This window comes from Lagenorhynchus albirostris, chromosome 2, assembly GCF_949774975.1.
Source record: "Lagenorhynchus albirostris chromosome 2, mLagAlb1.1, whole genome shotgun sequence".
Classification (NCBI taxonomy): Eukaryota; Metazoa; Chordata; class Mammalia; order Artiodactyla; family Delphinidae; genus Lagenorhynchus; species Lagenorhynchus albirostris.
Window position 1 is genome coordinate 163933275 of NC_083096.1, and position 19963 is coordinate 163953237.

Sequence of the window (19963 nt, forward strand, 5' to 3'; positions counted from 1 at the left end):
CTTTCTTCTCTTTCTAAATCCAACCAACCACCAAATCCTATCCATTCTATCACCTATATATCTCTTTTAACCAACCCCCACTCTCCATCTGTGCTGCCATCATCATACTCTGAGCCACCACACTGTTACCTGGATTTTTCCAGCTGCTTCTCATCAGTACCCTAATCTCTGGTCTTGATCTCCAATTCATTATCTACAGAGCAAAGTCATCTTACTAAAGGCCATTTTCCCCCACTTAAAAATCCTTCAGTGCATTCCCTTTGCTGCTATTAAGGTGCAAAGACCCTAATATGGCTTTCAAAACCCACCAAATCTGTCCCCTGCCCACCCTGCTAGCCTCATTTCTCACAGTTCTTCCTCTCACATTGTGGGCTCCTGCCATTGCATTTTTTCCAATTTCTCAACTACGCCATATTTCCTCACCTGAGCCTTCACACTTGTTTGCTCTACCGGGAATTCTCTTCTCTTTCCTCTTTGGCAAGTCACTGCTGAACTTTTATGACTTATTTAAAACATCGCTTCCTCAGAGAGGCCATCTGTGACATCCCTGACTAGATCTGAGAGGGTCTTCTTGCTTCCTCAGCGCCTGCAGCATCCCCGTCACAACCATCAACCCCCTTTGTCAGCCTCTCCCCCTCAGAGTACATCCTGGCAGAGAAAGGATAGCTTTTCTTTTTCAACAGGCTCCCCTGTGCTAGCTCAGTGCCCAGGACTCTCGAGTGTAATAAATAGTTTTCAAATATCAGACTTCTATTTACAAAACTGCCTACCTAAAACTTCCTAAGAAAATCTGGCACATAGCATGTATGTAATAAATTTTTGGGCAATGAGTAACTCACTTTACCCTAAAAGACTTCTAGAATTTTCTCATCTTTAACTGAGGGGATATAAATTTGCTTAGACAGCTCAGGCTAAGCTGCCTTGCTTACTGCCCATCATTATGGCCAATATGTACTGAGTCCCTACTCCACATCGGACACAGACTTAGGCTCCCTGGATATGAAAAGGGATGTTATCTGCTCTTAAGGAGCTACAGAGGGAAAGAGATGTGTGACACTGTCACATAGTACAGAAAAAAAGTAATTGCAAGATACTACAATATACAATCTAAACTTATGTTGGGCTTCCCTGGTGGTGCAGTGGTTGAGAGTCCGCCTGCCGATGCAGGGGACACGGGTTCGTGCCCCGGTCCGGGAAGATCCCACATGCCGCGGAGCAGCTGGGCCCGTGAGCCATGGCCGCTGAGCCTGCGCGTCCGGAGCCTGTGCTCCGCAACGGGAGAGGCCACAACAGTGAGAGGCCCGCGTACCGCAAAAATAAATAAATAAATAAATAAATAAACTTATGTAAATTGAAGGTTTAAAACTGGCGGGGGTGGGGATTAGAGAATCAGTGGACTGGTGTGGCTGGCTGCCAGCAATAGAACCTAAATGATTAGGACCCTTGAGTTTAGAAAAAGCCAAAACGGATATGATGAAGTATAAAATGCCATCAAATCCTAGAATAATTGAACCAATAGATATCGTCAAAGTTTGAACCATAAAAATGTAGGGTGAAAAAAGAAATGTAGGGTGAATTAAAATAATCACAGCTAACAACTGTCGGACACTTGTTTGTTGTCAAGCACTATTCTGTTACATATTTAATGAATTTAAAAGATGTAATACTTTAGCATGTAACAATCGTAGGGAATTTATTTCAAAAAAAATGGTTTAAATGTTAAAAAATTAATAGCATAGGTAAATTAATGGGTTAGAGAAGCAGAATTAGGATGCTTCTAGTTCAACCTTCTACCCTAAGGTTGAGTCCTCTCTACAATACTCTGAATAAGTGGTAGACTAACTTCTTGATTAATACTTTCCTCAATAAGAACTCATATACTCCTTACCCCCCACACACCTCAGAACTCAAGAGGAAGGTTCTGGCTGCTTCTCTAACCTTCTGAGAATTTATCAGCGAAGATAATTATAATCATCCACGATATCTCTCTCAGTATCAGTCAGAGACACAGGTCTGGTCCAACATGGCAATTCTTACATTCTTTAGAGAAGCAAGTTTGGGTTGAATATCTCTTATTATCCTAAATACCATATTCCTAGCAAGTAACCCGAATCAGCTCTACAGACTACACTGGCTAATTGCAAGGTCATCTCTTCGAGCTGAGTGTAAACTGAAAAGTAGCTCCTGTTTATAGCAACCAAAACTCCTAAGGCAAGATGAGTGAGTTGCTCCTTTGGGTATTTCATGGAAGGGGACTTAGAGTATTCATTGTGGAATCACACAACACTCTGTAATTCTAGGAGCACACATGAAGGAAATATGTCAAACTTAAGTGCAAAGGAAGAATTATTTGTAGCTATTTTCAAAGACAAATAAGACACCTTGAAAGTAAGCACGACTACTCACATAAACTATCAAAAAACTAAACATATGATAATCTGACTTACTCTGGATTAAATTCACTTTGTGTCCTGAAAATCGTTTAAAACATGGCAAGATGTAAGCATAAGTGTCACATGATCATAGGAACATCAGAGTTGGTAGTTGAAATGGACTAACAGAAATACTAGATATCCTGAAATTTTCTAACTCCAAAATGTATTTATTCCATACTTCACTGTAATTTTTGTAGACTGTGTGGTCTATGCTTAAGAAATTTCCAAGTTAAAACTTTATTATTACATGAGGCCAAAACTCCTGGATTTTTTTTTCCCTTTATTCCTCCTCATGTATTTAGTAGGTGATCCAGGGTGCTACCAGATGTAATGAAGCCAGTAAGATCACTACATAGGACCACTGTGAGGAAAAGTGCCAGGGCAAATGAAGTTTGGGATAAGTCACATATTGGTGACCACTACGTAGGTGTTTAGGGAAGCAATAGCATAAAAGGGTTTTTTGTGGGTGTGTGAATGTTTTGTTTTTTCATGTCTATCTTCCCTTTCATGATTTTTCTCTTCAAGTGTGACAAATCTATTGTTTATTCTGCAGTACGCGGGCCTCTCACTGTTGTGGCCTCCCCTGTTGCGGAGCACAGGCTCCGGACACGCAGGCCCAGCGGCCGTGGCTCACGGGCCCAGCCGCTCCACGGCATGTGGGATCTTCCCGGACTGGGGCACAAACTCATGTCCCCTGCATCGGCAGGCGGACTCTCAACCACTGCGCCACAAGGGAAGCCCTATTCTTTTTTTAAATTAAGTTTTAAATTTCAATCTTTTCAGTTTTCATTACTAGGAATTTTATTGTATTCTTTTCCAAATCTGCTTGACAGTAAAAGGGTTTTTTGAAGGGTCACCGTACTATAGTTGAGGAGACTTCTGCTTAGGACAAGACCAAAATACAGCCCAAACTATCCCAATGAAGTTGAGTACAAGTTGGCTATTCAATATGTTTGTTGAAGTAAATATGAATAAGTGGTTGACTAACAACTAATGACAAAAGTCATCAAGTCAGTAGACTAATTTAAATACACATAATTGATAAAAGGCTGACAAATTAGGGGAGTCAGTCCATTTAATGAAGAAGTCTCCCCAAGAGAGAAAAGAATCCTCTGTGAGACTCGAAATAGCTGATCCTCCCTTTTCCTAATCCTCCAGGTTAAGGAGGAAAATGCCACTTCCAGGTTCTCCTAAACAGACACCAGTTAAGGCCCCTGCTGTGTCTGTTAGGAAGGGTTTTTGAATTTCTCACATCTTGAGAAGAGAATGCAGGCCTCCTCCAGCTTCTTAGACGGCCAAGCCTTCCCTTGATCCCTAAGTCAAGACTTGTGCCTTAGTCTGGGTGGATCACACTCCAGGACCTTCAAGCAAGAGTCTGCCCTCACCTCTCCTGCCCCTCAATTAGAAGACAGCAGGCCAATTCCCCTGTCATTTTAGAAAGCAAGGGTACTTTAGCCTTCTTCCCACCAATTATCTTCTCTCCCGTCCTCAAAAACACGGGTCTCCCCACCCGCGACAGACCAGATCACCCTGCTCTCCACCTATAATATCAGGAGGTACTCCCAGCTGTTATTCTCTCACAGATCTGGACCCTTCTCATTCCTTCCTCTGGAGGCTCTGAGGTGTCTTCTTACCGCCCCCTCATCTAGGGGACGGTAGGGGCCTGCTCACTTCCCCTTAGAGCTCTTCTTCCTTGTCCCCTGCTCCCACTACCGGACCTGTCACCACGCCTTCGGGGAAGCACCTGCTTCTTTCCCCCTGGACTGAATGGCCGAGGCCTCTAACGCGCCCCCGGGTGAAACGTGGACCCTCCTTTCTTCAGCAACCCACTCTCTGCTCTTGCTCCCCACCCCAAGGCTCCCAGGGATACTCTCGGGCGGGCAGCGGGCTTCCTTCACCCTTCGCCCCACTTTCACCACTATTCCCTAGCCTGAGCGCGACCCAGGCCTCTCCCCAGCTCGACCCAGGCCTCTCCCCAGCTCCTCATCGAAGGGCCTGGTGCTCCCTGGATCCCGCCTCTGGGGATACCCCTGGATCCCCGGACCCCTCCCCAGGGTCCTGGGCGTTCGGGCCTCCCAGCCCGGAGTCGCTCCGGCCCCTCCAGGTCCCTCGGCCGAGGACTTCCGGGCCCCTCGGTCCGGGGCTCCGGGGCCCCCCAACGCCAGGCTCGCCGGCCCCCGGCCGCTCTCGGCCGGGGTCCGGACCCGGGCGCCGCGGCCGGCCGCGCTGGGGGCGGCCCGGCTGCTCGGGCGGACCCAGCGGCAGCGTCCCCCCACCCCCCCGCGGCGCCGCGACGTCCGCTCGCTCCCCGGCGGCGGCGGCGGCACGCACAGGGCGTGGGGAGGCGCCCGCGGAGGCAGGAGCCCCCCGCCCCCTGCGCGCCCGCCCGCCCTCGCCGGCCGCCGCGCGGCCCCCGCGCCCGCCCCCCCGCCCCCACCCCACCCCGCGCCCGCGCCCGCGCGCCCACCCCTCCCCCTCCTCACCGTCTCCGTCGGGCGGGCGGGCGGCGAGCGGCCAGGGCGGGCGGGCGACGGAGCATGCGCAGACGCCGCCACGGCCGCTACCGCCACCGCCGCCGCTAGGCCCAGCTTCAACACTTCCGGCCGCCGCCGCCGGCGAGTTGGCTCCTTAAAGGGGACGCGTCCCTATTGCCGGCCCCGCGGAGGATGAACTTCAGCCGGAGGGTTTGGGGCCTTTATCAGAGCAAGAATCTCCTGCCCTGGAAAATTAGTGTTGGGAGGGACTCCAGGGATCCTGATAACTTTTCTAACCCCACTTTACGGGTGAGGAAAACGAGGCCTAAATTAAAGTCTCACCTCATTCGCAATCGGGGGCAAAGGCATGTCTCTCAAAGGCAGGACTCCCCTTGGAGGACTCTGCCCCTCTTACTTCCTCAAATCCGGTTATGAAGCTTACGTTCATCAGACTTTCAGAAGTGATGATACAACTATCATTTTGGAATCAAAGATCTGGTTCAGGATAGAGTCAGTAAGCAAACTCTGCGTTCTCACCCATGCATGTTTGTCAAGCCTTTTCTGGTTGTGAGGTTTGTTCTGGGTTCAAGTCATAAATTCTTCGGGGGTTACTGAACAGCTCTAAGCCCCTATTTTGCCTAGGAATTAGGTTGTTGTTAAGTGTTAAGAGAAATGATCCTTGAAAATGCTTAGGAAAGTTCCTGGGGCCAGTAATAGTAATTAGCAAGTGTTAAGACCTTTCTATGGCCAGGCCTTAGGGAAGATGCCTTTGTCTCATATAATCTTCTTGGCATCTCTACTAAATAGCTTCTTTTCACTCCCGTTTTACAGATAAAATACAGGAGGCCAAGAGACGTTAACTAATCCCTCAAGGTCACAAAACTTATAAATGGTATAGCCAGGATGTAAACTCAGGCCCTTCTTTCTGCAGAGTACATGGTCATAACCACTCATATGGTTGCTACCGTTATTAAGAACGAATGAGGTAGTGGCATGCAGGCACTGTTTTCGAAGGGGAGAGAGAATTGCTTCCCCATCTTGCCCCTTCCTATGAGTCACATCTCTGATCTCTGTCCCCTCTGTCATGACGAGGTGACAGGAAGTTTTACAGGTTCTTGATTCAAGAACAGGTAAGCAACCCAGGAGTCGAACAATAGAATAGGATTTGGGGGTCAGACAACCTGGATTCTAGGCTTGGTTATCGCAGCCCAGGGATCTTGGCCAAGTCACAAGTCCCTCATCTGTAAAATAGAGATGATTTTCCCACTGTGCCCACCTCTGAGGACTGTTTCCAGGATCAAATAAGGAGACTTACACATTAGTAGGTGATTTTGAATATAATAGGGGCTGGTCATGAGTGGACTCCTGACCTTTGTGAACTATTTCATAGCAAGATCATCTATATCTTTTGATTATACATCATGCACTCATTGACCAAAACCCTGTCCCTGCCTTCCAGAAGTTCTCGGTCTACTTCTTCAGAGACAGAATTGTAAACATACAAGACAGTACAGTGTGATAGGTGTTATCATAGAGATATAAACAAAGCACAGAAAAATTGCAAAAGACTCTCCCTGGAGGACTCCTGAAAGGCTTCACAGAGGAGGAGGCATTTATGCCTGGTCTCAAACAATGAGTAGGAGTTCATCAAAGGGAAAAGTGGGGAAGAGCATTCCAAAAACAACATGTACAAAGAAATACAGGGAAATGTGGCTGAAGAGGGGGGCTGGAACCAGATGGTTCTCATAAGGGGTAAGGAGATATCCTACAAGGAGTGGGGACCCAAGGGAAGTTTAAGTCCTCTTCAGCTGTAGTGCTAACACCCAGCCCCAGCCCACAGGACTTATCTGGACCACTGAAGTCATTTTCTAGTACTCAGCACCCCTATCCACCCACTTGCAAATGTTAACCGCCCTAGGCACCTAAAGGGAGTAACCCTTTAAAGAAATAACGTCAAATTATGTGACTTCCCTGTTAAAAACCCTTCAGTAGCTTCCTATTGCACTTAGAATAAAATCCATACCTCTCACTAGGGCCACCCTGTGTGATCTCCTTCCTGCCCTCCTCTGCCCCTCACTCACTGTGCTCTGGATACTCTCTTTGTGCCTGGAACTTTTCTCAGGGCCTTGTCACTGGCTCTTCCCCCTAGCTGGGAAGCTCCTCCCTCAGGTGTTCAGAGCTCACTCTCATCTATCCTTCCTCACAGACCTTCACTGGCTCCCAACCTTAAAGTGGGGTCCCCAGTCACCTTCTTCCCTATCATTGTTGCTCCCAGTTCTACCAGGGCAGGTTCATTTGGGGGACTATTCTGTCAGGTTCATTTGGGGGACTATTCAGGGCACCATGTCTGAGAGAACTCCCATCCATGTCCTAGTCATTTTCTCTCAACCCCCCAGCTTACCTTCATAGCAATCCCCACAATGTGAAAGCCCCTGGATTTTTTATTTATCTATTTTGTGTCAACCTGTAGAGTTTGGTGCACAGCAAATGTTTGTTGATCGAATGAATGAATGATCCGAAAAACTATGATACGGACTGGAGAGGAGAAAGACCAGGAAAAGGAAACTATGTGAGGGAAACTAGGATCATCTTGCTAGGATCACCCCCACAAGAGAGAGAGGGGCTCATGCAGGGCAGAGTTCATGGCTGTGCTCCAGACACAGTTCCAAATTGGAACCAACAGGTCTTAGTGACCAAGCAAATGCAGGGAGTGAGAGAAAGGGACAAGGATGACCCCAAGTGAAGGAACAAAGCAGGAAGAGTTTGTTGGGGATTGAGGGAAAGTAGAAATAATGAGTCCATTTGGACTTGTTGAGTCTGCGGTGTTTGAGGGACATCTAAATGAAGGCATCCAGAGGAAGTTGGATTGACTGGTCTGAGGCAAGAGTCCAGGACTGGATTTTGGGACCTGTCAATGTAGATGGGCCACAGAGGCCAAGAGTGGATGGGTCATCCAGGAAGAGTGTGCAGGCAATGTGGGGCCCAAACCTGGGGAACATTAGGCCTTGAGGAACCTGAAGGAACCAACCAGAAGTGGTAAGAATGCTTAGCTCCCTGGACAGAGAAGAGAAAAGAAGCCCAGAGAGCAGGCAGGGCGCTTCCAGAAGAGGATGGATGGCAGGACTTCTCTGGTGGTCCATTGAGTAAGACTCCGGGTTCCTAGTGCAGGGGGCCAACATTTGATCCCTGGTGGGAGAACAAGATCCCGCATGTGTGCCCCAACTAAGAAGTCCTTATGACACAACTAAGAGTCTGCATGCTGCAACTAAGTCCCATGCTGCAACTAAAAGAGCCCACACTCCGCAACTAAAGATCCCGCATGCCACAACTAAGACCTGGAGCAGCCTAAATAAATAAATATTTTTTTAAAAAAAGAAGAAGAAGATGGCACCAACAATGCCAGATACTGCAGAGAGATCAGGCAAGGAAAAAGGAGAAGTCATTGGACTTAGCAGCTAAGAGGATATTGCTGATCCTTCCAGGGTGGGTCACCTCTGAGGTTAGGGAGGAGGCCAGATTGGAGTGAATCAAATGGTAAGTGGGAGAAGTAGCAGAAACAGTGAGTGGAGAAAATTCTTTAAAATTTTTTGACAAAAAGAAGGAACTAAGGCATAGGCAAAAAGATGATTATTTTAAGAGGCGAAAAGGTCATGTGAAGGCTTTCCTTTTATATTTTTTCACTTAATTGTTTTTCCTGTAATTACCTGTTCACTGCAGAAAATTGTAAAATGCATAAAAGGATGGAGAAGCAGGAAAAATACCCCACGTATTTAACATGTGGTATATTTCCTTCCAATCTTTTTTCTATGCATTTTTTTCCTTTAGCTTGAAGAATTGTCTTGAATGTGCAATCTGTGTTATTCTTCTTTTCCCCTTAAACACTGTTTCCTAAACATTGAAGAGAATAATTTTTCTTCTCCTCTTCCCACACCCCACCTCACCCTCACCCCACCGCATCCCCCTCCCTCTCCCTCTTTTTTGGCTGGGCTGAGCAGCTTGCAGAGTCTTAGTTCCCTGACAGGGATTGAACCCACACCCTCCCTTGGCAGTGAGAGCATGAGAGTGCAGAGTCCTAACCACTGGACCGCCAGGGAATTCCCTTTTCCTTCTTCTTTTCAATATGAGACATACTTGAATGGCCAGTCTGGTTCTATCCTCCCCTCTAGCATTCTTGGGGTCTCTCTGATTTCTGAGCAGACAATTTTGTTTGAGAGATAATTCTGTTCATTTTGGGTGACTAAAAAAGATGAACAGTGGAAGGGCCAAAAATAACTTTTGGGGTAGCTGGCAGGGTTAGGAGAGGCCTCCGTGTGGGATGTTCAAGGCTTCCAGGCCCCCTTGGGGACACTGTGGGTATGAACTGGACAAGGCCCACAGTGGCTGCAATCAGTTTGAAAACAGCAGGGAAACTGAGGGACAGTGGTACCCAGACCTGCTGAGAGCTTGCTCTAAGCACATTAGATCTATATAACCTCCCAGGTCCTGTTATTAACCCAGTGTAACGTGAGAGATTAAGAACATTCCCACATTCAGAGAATTCCCTGGCAGTCCAGTGGTTAGGACTCTGTGCTTTCACTGCCGAGGGCCCAGGTTCAATCCCTGGTCAGGAAACTAAGATCCTGTGCAAGCTACGCAGCCAAAAAAGAAAAAAAAAAAAAAACTTTCCCACATTCATATATCTATTTGTTGGCTGTGTTGTATTTGAACTTAGGCAGTTGCACTGCAGAGCCCATGCTCCTAGTTACCCCACCATTGTGGCCCTCCTATCCCTGGTTGCACATAGAATCACTTGGGGAGATCTTATAAAATACTCATACCAGAGTCCCACCCCAGATAAATTCAAGTGGAATCTGTGAAGCTAGAGCCTGGCCATGAAAATTTTCTAAAATGTCCCTCAATGACTCTAATGGACAGCCAGGTGGAAGAACTACAGCTCTGCTGGCTCTTGACTATGTTTATTTCAAGCCAAGTAACAACAACAGCAGCATGAATAATAACAGCTAAAGCTTACTAAGTGCCAGGCCATTTAACTTATTTATTTATTTTAATTTATTTAACTTATTTTACTTTTGGCTGTGTTGGGTCTTCGTTGCTGTGCGCAGGCTTTCTCTAGTTGCAGCAAGCAGGGGCTACTCTTCTTTGCACTGCGCGGGCTTCTCACTGTGGTGGCTTCTCATTGCAGAGCACGGGCTCTAGGCGTATGGGCTTCAGTAGTTGTGGCATGCAGGTGCAGTTGTTGTGGCGCAGGGGCTTAGTTGCTCCACGGCATGTAGGATATTCCTGGACCAGGGCTCGAACCTGTGTCCCCTGCATTGGCAGGCAGATTCTTATTTTTTTTTTTTTTGAGATTTGATTGCAAAGCAATGTTCATTATTATTATTTTTTAATATCTTTATTGGAGTATAATTGCTTTACAATGGTGTGTTAGTTTCTGCTGTATAACAAAGTGAGTCAGCTATACGTATACATATATCCCCATATCCCCTCCCTCTTTCGTCTTCCTCCCACCCTCCCTATCCCACCCCTCTAGGTGGTCACAAATCACCAAGCTGATTTCACTGTGCTATGCGGCTGCTTCCCAGTAGCTATCTATTTTACGTTTGGTAGTGTGTATATGTCCATGCCACTCTCTTACTTCGTCCCAGGCTTACCCCTCCCCCTCCCCGTGTCTTCAAGTCCATTCTCTACGTCTGGCAGGCGGATTCTTAACCACCACGCCACCAGGCAAGACCCCCAGGCCATTTTAAACACTTGTTATTAACTTATGGAATCCCCACAAGGTAGGTACTAGCAGTGTCCCCATTTTACAGATAGGAAAACTGAGGTCGCATAGTTGGTATGTGGTAGAACCAGAATGTGAGCTCTTGACCTCAGTCTATGCTATGGCCTAACCATTATGATTTCCTGAGACTAGCTGCTCATAGGATTGAAGGGAAAAGAAACTAACATTGCTTAAGCCCTTTCTCTGTGTCTGCAGTGTGCTAGGAGCCTTTCCATAGATAAAATTCCAGGCAGGAAATTTCCTTTCCAGGTAGGGAGTGTTATCCCTATTTCTCAGTAGAGGCAAAACAGGCTCAGTAAAATTAAGTGGCACAGCCTCAGGTTGCAAGTCTAAGAAGTTGCAGAGCTGCCACTCCCAATGGATCCGTCCTAATTCCAGGCTCTGTCCACTTATTTGAAGTAACTAAAATAGTCAGATTCATAGAGACAGAAAGTAAAATAGTGGTTACCAGGGGCCGAGGGAAGGGGGGTTTGGGAAGTTAGTGTTTAGTGAGAGTTTCAACTGAGGATGATGAAAAAGTTCTAGAAATGGATGGTGGTGATGATTGCACAACAATGTGAATGTACTTAATGCCGCTGAACTGTACACTTAAAAATGGTTAAAATGATAAATTTTATGTTAAGTATATTTTAACCACAATTTTAAAAATTAAAAATGAATAAAATAAAATAAGATAATTTAAAGAAAATAAGAGACGGTGAAGAGCGAGGTTTTGGGCATGCCTATGATGTCCCTGGCACTGGGCAGGAAGCTGGTCATGAGCTGAGGGAGCTTACACTCTAGTGGGCATAACAGTGCATATGCCAAGCACCTGGTAGAGAGCATGTACTCATAAGTGTAGCTACTAATAGTCCCTGCCACAGATGGGGAGACTGAGGCCCAGAGAGGCCTTAACTAAGGTCCTGTAGCCAATGGAGGCAGCTGACTGGGCTCTATTCTAAAAGGCAGGTGAGTGGTGCCAGTTGGAGTATTAATAATAATACCAGCTGGCATTTCTTGAGTGCTTATTACATTCCAGATATGATTCCCAGTCCCTCTGTGAGGGTGGATTACCACATTTACTCTTCCCAACCTCCCTGTGAATGAGGTACCATTATCGTGTTCCTTTTACAGATGAGGAAACTGAAGCCAAGGCAGAGACTGATTCAAGGTCACAGAGCCAGCAGGACTTGAATTTTATCCTCTCTGGCTCCAAAACCAGCAAGTTAGCCTTTTGCTTTGGTGATGGTGGAGGACAGTGGGGGGGGGGGCTGGTGTGGGCAGGAGGTGATTCACTTAACTGTATCTGGATTCATCCCCAATATATTTTGTTTGCACCCACGGGCGGAACTTCCTCCCTTCCAGATTCAGTCCCCATCTATTAGTGGCTTCTGGCTTCCGAGAATGTGATACAGAGGGTGGGGTGAGCTGCGAGGGGTGGGGAGGTAGACACAAAAGTGCAGGCAGTCTTTAGTAAACACAGATTTTTGAGTGCTCTCTATGTACCAGGCAATGTTCCAGGGGCTGGGAGTCCCGTGTGAATAAAATAGATTTTGTCTCTGTTCTCATAGACGTTCTATTGCAGTGTATACATTGTGGGGGGGTAGAAAAAGAGGGGAAGTGGGGGAGAGAGGAGGGAAGTGGATATAGACAAGGGACAGGATATGCCAGGTGTCAGTAAGGGCTATAAAGGAGATGTGAGTGAGACAGTGACTGGGGAGGGGATATAACTAGACACAGTGAGAACAGGAAAGGCCTGGCTCAGGAGCTAAGGCATGGAGGATGAGAAGGAGCCAGCTGAAGATCTGGAAGCAGAACATTCCAGGATTCTATGGGGAAACAGCACAGGCAAAGGCTGTGAAATCCATGTGTTGGAGGAACTTGGAGAAGGCCAGTCAGGCTGGAGCAGAGTGACAGAAAAAAAAGGAGTCAAAAGAAGATCCCAGTGCCAGCTCATGCAGGGTCTTGTAGACCACGATGAGAAGCACAAGGTTAATTCTAAGGGAAAGGAAGGCCATTGGAGGAGTTGAGAATGAAGGTGAGGGCTTCCCTGTGGTGCAGTGGTTAAGAATCTGCCTGCCAATGAAGGGGACATGGGTTCGAACCCTGGTTCAGGAAGATTCCCACATGCTTCAGAGCAACTAAGCCCGTGCACCACAACTACTGAGCCTGAGCTCTAGACCCTGAGAGCCACAACTACTGAGCCCACGTGCCACAACTACTGAAGCCCGCTCGTCTAGAGCCCATGCTCCACAACAAGAGAAGCCACCTCAGTGAGAAGCCCGCGCACCTCAATGAAGAGTAACCCCCACTCGCCGCAACTAGAGAAAGCCCGCACGCAGCAACGAAGACCCAACGCAGACAAAAATAAAAATAAATAAAATAAATTTTAAAAAAAGAATGAAGACGAGAAGGCAGCATGACAGGGGACTTCCCCGGTGGTCCAGTGGGTAAGACTCTGCGCTCCCAACGTAGGGGCCAGGGTTCGATCCCTGGTCAGGGAACTAGATCCCGCATGCATGCTGCAACTAGGAGTCTGAATGCCACAACTAAGAAAGCCCACATGCTGCAACTAAAAGACCCCACATGCTGCAACGAAGATCTCACATGCCGCAACTAAGACCTGGCGCAGCCAAAATAAATAAATATTAAAAAAAAAAGAAGAAGGCAGCATGACAGGAAGTCAAAAGACCAATTAGGAGGTTCTGGCTGTAATATAACAGAACAGGTGATGACGGTGGGGATTCAGGAGGTGGTCTTAAAGGGGTCTTTTGGAGGTGACTAAGTGATGGAGGTGCCATTCACTGAGATGGAGGAAACAAGAGGAGAAGCGGGTTTGATGGGGGGATGGGAATCTAAGGGGAAGTAGGGATAAAAATTATGAATTGAGTTGTGGACATGTTGAAATTGCAGAGTTAATAGCTGGCCAGGCAGCTGGAGACAGTGTTCCCAGCTGGAAGTAGATACCTGGGAAGAGAGACCAGAGGCTGCCCACTCTGCGGACCCATAGGGCATAACTCTTCACAGATGGATAATGTAGAGTCCAGAGGATGCCTGAAGTTTTGTTTGTTTGTTTGTTTTTGTTTTTAATTGGTTATCAACATTTACAACTCCAGAGATATCAAACAAAAGGATTTCCTCCTCCTCTTCCAAATTCGCTGTTCTGGTCACACTGGGCCCTGGGCCCGCGTACTGGGAAGGCCACAGCAGGCTGGTAGGGGAGCCCACTGCTCCTCCAGCTCAGGCATTAATTCTTCAGCTGGTCCCACCACAGCAGGCCTGCTGCAGATTCCACTCAAGGCCTGGTCCTGACAGCCCTAGAGTTTCATCCTCTGGCATGGGCAGGAGGTGACACCATAGAAGAGGAAAAAGTTGGTCTGGGACAGAGAAAATAATTTCTCCCATTCTGTAGTGGTTATTGATACACAAAAGTTGTAAATTCTGATGAAGTCCAATTTACTTATGTTTTCTTTTGTTGCCTGTGCTTTTGGTGTCATATTTAAGAAATCATTACGAAACGCAATGTCATAAAACTTTTCTCCTGTTTTCTTCTAAGCACCTTATAGTTTTAGCTCTTAAGTTTAGATCTTTGATCTGAGTTATTTTTTGTATGTGGTTTAAGGTAAAATTTCAACTTCATTCTTTTGCATGTGGATATCCAGTTTTCCCAACACTATTTGCTGAAAAAACTGTCCTTTCTCCATTGCATGGTCTTGGCACTTTTATCAAAAATCATTTGATGCCACAATTTATTTCTGGACTCTCTCTTGTATTCCATTGGTCTATATGTCTGTTTTTATACCAATACCACAAAATTTTTAGTTTGCTTTGTAGTAAGTTTTGAAATCGGGAAGTTTAGTCCTCCAGCTTTGTTCTTTTTCAAGAGTGTTTTGGGTATTCAGGGTCCCTTGAGAATCCAAATGAATTTTAGGATGGGTTTTTCTAAATATTTCTGTAAAAAATGTCATTGGGATTTTTATAGGGATTGCATTGAATCCACAGTTTGTTTTGGCTAGTACTGGCATCTTAACAAGATTAAGTCTTTCAACCTGTGAACATGGAATGTCTTTCCATTTGTTTCTGCCTTCTTTAATTTCTTTCAGCAATGTTTTGTAGTTGTAATGTACAAGTTACACTCCTCCTTGGCTACATTTCACCTCCTTGGTTAAATTTATTCCTAAGTATTTTATTCTTTTTGATATTATTGTAAATGAAATTATTTTCTTAATTTCCTTTTCAGTTAGTGTATAGACTACAATTTTTGTGTGACCTTCATTTCTTATCAGTGGTCACTGATCCCAACATCCGAGACAGGGGATCTCAGGAACCAGATTTGGTTGGTATCAAGAAAGGAGCCGGGCTTCCCTGGTGGCGCAGTGGTTGAGAGTCCGCCTGCCGATGCAGGGGACACGGGTTCGTGCCCCGGTCTGGGAAGGTCCCACATGCCGCGGAGCGGCTGGGCCTGTGAGCCGTGGCTGCTGAGCCTGCGCGTCCGGAGCCTGTGCTCCGCAGCAGGAGAGGCCACAGCAGTGAGGGGCCCGCGTACTGCAAAAAAAAAAAAAAGAAAGGAGCCATGCTGGCCTCTGCCCATCTGAAGGATGGAAACTTCCTCTTCTCTTCTGACAAATTGACACCCTCTTCTCTTCCATCCTTCAAAATACCAAAGCTTCCTAGCCTCTCAAAATCCATCTCCCTGAACCATCTCCTCTTCCCCCACCCGCCTGCAGTAAACCCATCCAGTTGGGAGTCTCTGATATTATTTGAAGTAATTCTATTTTAATTTCAGAAGGGTCTGCTACTTTCTTGAAAGTGGTGTAATCTTCATTACCCGTAAAATAAGAAGACTGTTTTGTCCTACATAGGAGAGTACAGTCAACTCTCTAGAATGGACAGAAACACGCTATCTTGTTTACTCCTATATCCTAGGACATAGTAGGTGCTTAGTAAATAGTGGCCAATGTAATTGTATATACACAAGAACTTCATGGATTGTGAAATGCTCTACAAATGTATTGAATGTCTATTATGTGCCAGGTACTACACCAGAAACCATGGACACAAGTGGTCTATAAGACATAAATAAGTTCCCTGCCCTCACGTACGTGACATCTGGCTGGGGAATATAGATATTGAACAATTAACTTTGCAACTAATACATTAATAACAATCATGATAATGTTCTGCAGAGAAGTATATGGTGCTATGAAAGAGTGTAATAGAGTGTAGGGGAGCTAACCTAGTGAGGGTTGGAGGGATCAAGGAAGCCCTCTCTGAGGAAGTGACATTTGAACTGACATATGCAGAACGAGGAGGAGTTAGCCACTTTGGGAGAAGGGGAGAGGAAGACAGGCCGTTGAGAAAGAGTATTTCCAGGTGGAGGAGAGAAATTTCTGGAGGTCCTAAGTTGAGGAGAGTAGTGGCTTCGGAGAAACCGAAAGAAGACCAGTGTGGCTTGAGCCCTGAGAACAAAGAAGGTGGTGGGTCACTCAAAATTTACAGGATGTTAACCCAAGCTAGTTAGGTGCCATTAAAGGGTTTTAATGAGTGAGTGAAAAGTTTTCAGCTAACACACAGAAGCTCAAAATACAAGAAATCTACTTAAGTCAAGTTTCTTAGGGACTTCCCTCATGGTGCAATGGTTAAGAATCCGCCTGCCAACGCAGGGGACACTGGTTCGATCCCTGGTCTGGGAAGATCCCACATGCCACGGAGCAACTAAGCCCATGCACCACAACTACTGAGCCCATGTACCACAATTACTGAAGTTCGCACACCCTAGAGTCCGTGCTCCGCAACGAGAAGTCACCACAGTAAGCCCGATCACTGCAAGGAAGAGTAGCCCCTGCTCGCCGCAACTAGAGAAAGCCCGCGCGCAGCAACGAAGACCAAACGCAGCCAAAAATAAATAAATTTATTTTTTTTAAAGTTTCTAAAGTAGGGAACTTATTCCATAAACTGATTATATATTCTCAGGCTCCTAGCTGAGTGAACTTTTCTCCTTTTAGCCCTTAATTTTTTTTACAGCTTTATTAAAATATAATTTACATATCATAAAACTTATCCATTTTAAGTGTACAATTCAATGATTTTAGTAAATTTATAAAGTTGTGCAACATAATTTACTTTTAGAACATTTCCTTCACCCCAAAAAGATCCCTCATGCCCATTTGTAGTCAGTCCCTGCTCTCAACTCCAGTCCCAGGCAATCTCTAACCTACTTTCTGTCTCTGTAGATTTGCCTCTTCCGAACATCTTGTGTAAAAGGAATCATATAATATATGGTCTTCTGTGACTGGCTTCTTTGTGAGTCTGATTTTGTTTTTCATCATTTGTATTCCAGTGACTATGTGTCCTCATTATTTCTCTAATCTTTTCGTGTACTCCATATTTTCTTAGAAAACTGGAAAATACGGGTAAGTAAAATGAAAAAAGCTTCACTTTCCTAATAAATTTTCCTTCTCTAACAGATGCCACTCTAGTTGACATCCTCCTTGGGTATTCTGTGCTGTGAGAGCAAAGGATTCCTCTCAGAAGACCTGAGCTCACCTCTTGACTGCTACTTTCTAGCTCTGTGATCTGGGCCTCTCAGAGCTTCTGTTTTCTCATTTGTTAAGTGAGCAAAATAATACAGCCAGCCCTCTGTATCCCCAGGTTTTGCATCCACAGGTTCAACCAACCATGGATTTAAAAAAAAAAAAAAATCCAGAAAGTTCCAAAATTCCAAAAAGCAAAACTTGAATCTGCCACCTCCCTGCAACTATTTTACATAGCATTTACATTGTATTAGGTATTATAAGTAATCTAGAGATGATTTAAAATATAACTGGAGGATGTGCATAGGTTACATGCAAACACTAGGCCGTTTTTTGTTTTGTTTTGCTTTTGGCTGCATTGGGTCTTTCTTACTGTGTGCGGGCTTTTCTCTAGTTGCGGCGAGCAGTGGCTACTCTTTGTTGTGGCGTGCAGGATTCTCATTGCGGTGGCTTCTCTTGTTGCTGAGTACAGGCTGCGCGTGCAGGCTCAGTAGTTGTAGCACACGGGCTTACTTGCTCTGCGGCAATGTAGGATCTTTCTGGCCCAGGGCTTGAACCCGTGTCCTCAGCAGTGGCAGGCGAATTCTTAACCACTGCGCCATGAGGGAAGTCCGTAAGCCGCTTTATATAAAGCACTTGTATATGTACGGATTTTGGTATCCAACGGCAGATCCTGGAACCACCTTTCCCATCCTGCACGGATATGGAGGGACCACTACATATGAGTACACGATACATTTGTTAGAATTAATGAATCCTTGTAGCTAAATCTTTCTCTTTTCTTTTCGTCCCCATTGGGCGGCAGAATCTTAGTTTCCCGGCCAGGGATCTAACCTGCGCCAGCTGCAGTGGCAGCGAACCGTCGTAACCCTTGAACTGTGGGGGAATTCCCTAAATCTCATGGGAGAACGTATTCTTGAGACACGAATTTTTTTGAAGGTTTTAGATTTTTATGTCTCTTGCCCAATTGCTCTCCAGAAAGGTTGTTGCTATCAGCAGTAAGAAAGCGCTACTTCACTGGTGTTTTAAGGTATTGCCTCTACGTTTTTAAACGACAAAAGCTATATGAACATCAACACAGCTTTACAAAGCGATACGTACATCTGGTAAAAAAAAAAGGAGGGGATTTTTTTTTTTTGTACAGCAGGTTCTTATTAGTTACCTGTTCCATACATACTACTGTTTATGCATACATGTCAATCCCAATTTCTCAACGGGATAAATTTTTACAAAATACTTTTTGCATGATAATTCCATCGCTTTTGCAGACAAACAACTGCAAAGGGTACGGAAAATCTTTTTCTCGGCTTAGAGCAGTGCACTCACGGACAAATATATCATTTTCGTTGCTTACGTTCCTAACTTGTGAAAGGAGAAAAGTACCTGCTTCTGCTATTTAGAAAAAAAAAAATCAATTGTTTACTTGTGAAAGCAGTCTTCACAAACAGTTCACAACCCCGACACCTCCCCTAGATTTCTGAAAACTAAACATCGTACACCATAAAAAGAATTTATCACGAGATTTTTTTTTTTTTTTTACAAATTATTTATTTATTTTTGGCTGCTTGCGCTCGGGCTTGCGCTGCTGTGAAAACCCAGTGCTACTTTTTGTTGCGGTGCGCGGACTTGGTGTTGCGCTGGTTTTAGCTGTTGCAAAACACAGGCTCTAGATGCATGGGCTTCAATAGTTTCAGCACGTGGGCTCACCAATCGCGGCGCACGCGATTCCTACTCCACGACATACTGGATTTCCTCAGACCAGAACTCGAGCTCGGTTCGGCTGAAAAAATAATAACCCACACGCTTACGAAAAATACGTTTATATTACTTTACCTAGTAAAATCAAAGTACTCTGCATTTTCATACCGCAAAGGAGGGGCGCCAGGACCAACGATCACTAGCTGCCCGATTTTCAAAAAATTATGCTTCCGAAATCTCTTGATGTCGATTCCGCACGAAGAACAAACGAGCTGCCCCACGTGTGTCACTCACGACAGAAGCCCTTTTTACCTCACTAACGAGAACAGCACGGTGGCAGTGTCGGCAAATCCCTTTTATGATAAAGGTGAAAACAAAGTCGATGCAATTTTCTACTCAGAGTTCCCGAAATTGAGGGTGTAACTGAAGGGACTTCTGAGCCGGAGAGAAGGCTTCATAAAGAGATTCTATCGTTTATTTTTGGATTTTCATTTAAAAGTAAATCTAACACTTGAGTTATATGCAAATATGCGCAGTGCTTGCTGGGAAGATGCCGGCGGGTGCAGAGGGAGGGGCGGGCAGGAGGGGTTTGTGGGAGGGAACCGTGACGGCTTACAGCTGGTCTGGGGCTCTGCAAGACCTACTTCCCCGCAGCTGTGGGTGCCTATCTGGGGAAGGCACAAATCCCATCCTGTTAAAATTGAAAATGCACAAACTTGTGCCACTCCTAGCCGTCCACCCTGAAGCTGCCCCAGCACGTGAGCACTGGAGGCACCGGATCCCTGTAAGAGCAAAAAACTGGGAGCTAATTAATCTTCACCTACACAACAATGAAAGAGCAGAATGTGGTGGGTTCATAAAGTGGAATGCCATCTGCTGTACTTCTAAAGAGTGAATTAGACATCAAAAAAATTGACTGATAAAAGTTGCAGAATAAGTTACAGCATGACACCATTAACGGAAACAAAGTAATACTGCGCTTTATCAACAGGTATAAAAAAATTGAATGAAGGAGGCGTTGAATACGGTACTGCATGATACCGTAATAAAGAGCATACGTGT

General features: G+C 45.6%; 1 protein-coding gene and 1 non-coding gene across 7 annotated transcripts in view; both read right to left on the bottom strand.

Annotated features, from left to right (window-relative positions):
• Nucleotides 1–5001, bottom strand: part of GMEB1 (glucocorticoid modulatory element binding protein 1) — a 31439-nt gene extending 26438 nt beyond the window's left edge. For 2 of the 6 annotated variants that reach the window (XM_060140828.1, XM_060140823.1), the window contains exon 1: nucleotides 424–1062. The gene's annotated coding sequence lies outside the window, so the exon portion shown is untranslated. Of the gene's footprint in view, nucleotides 1–129; nucleotides 146–423; nucleotides 1063–4918 lie in introns of those variants that run through there. The other 4 variants (XM_060140826.1, XM_060140829.1, XM_060140822.1 and 1 more) reach the window with 4 other exon arrangements.
• A 14076-nt stretch (nucleotides 5002–19077) lies between these two features.
• On the bottom strand, nucleotides 19078–19211 carry LOC132516605 (U11 spliceosomal RNA). Its single transcript, XR_009539424.1, has one exon. It is a non-coding gene; the product is annotated as a U11 spliceosomal RNA (small nuclear RNA).
• Nucleotides 19212–19963: the final 752 nt, after the last annotated feature.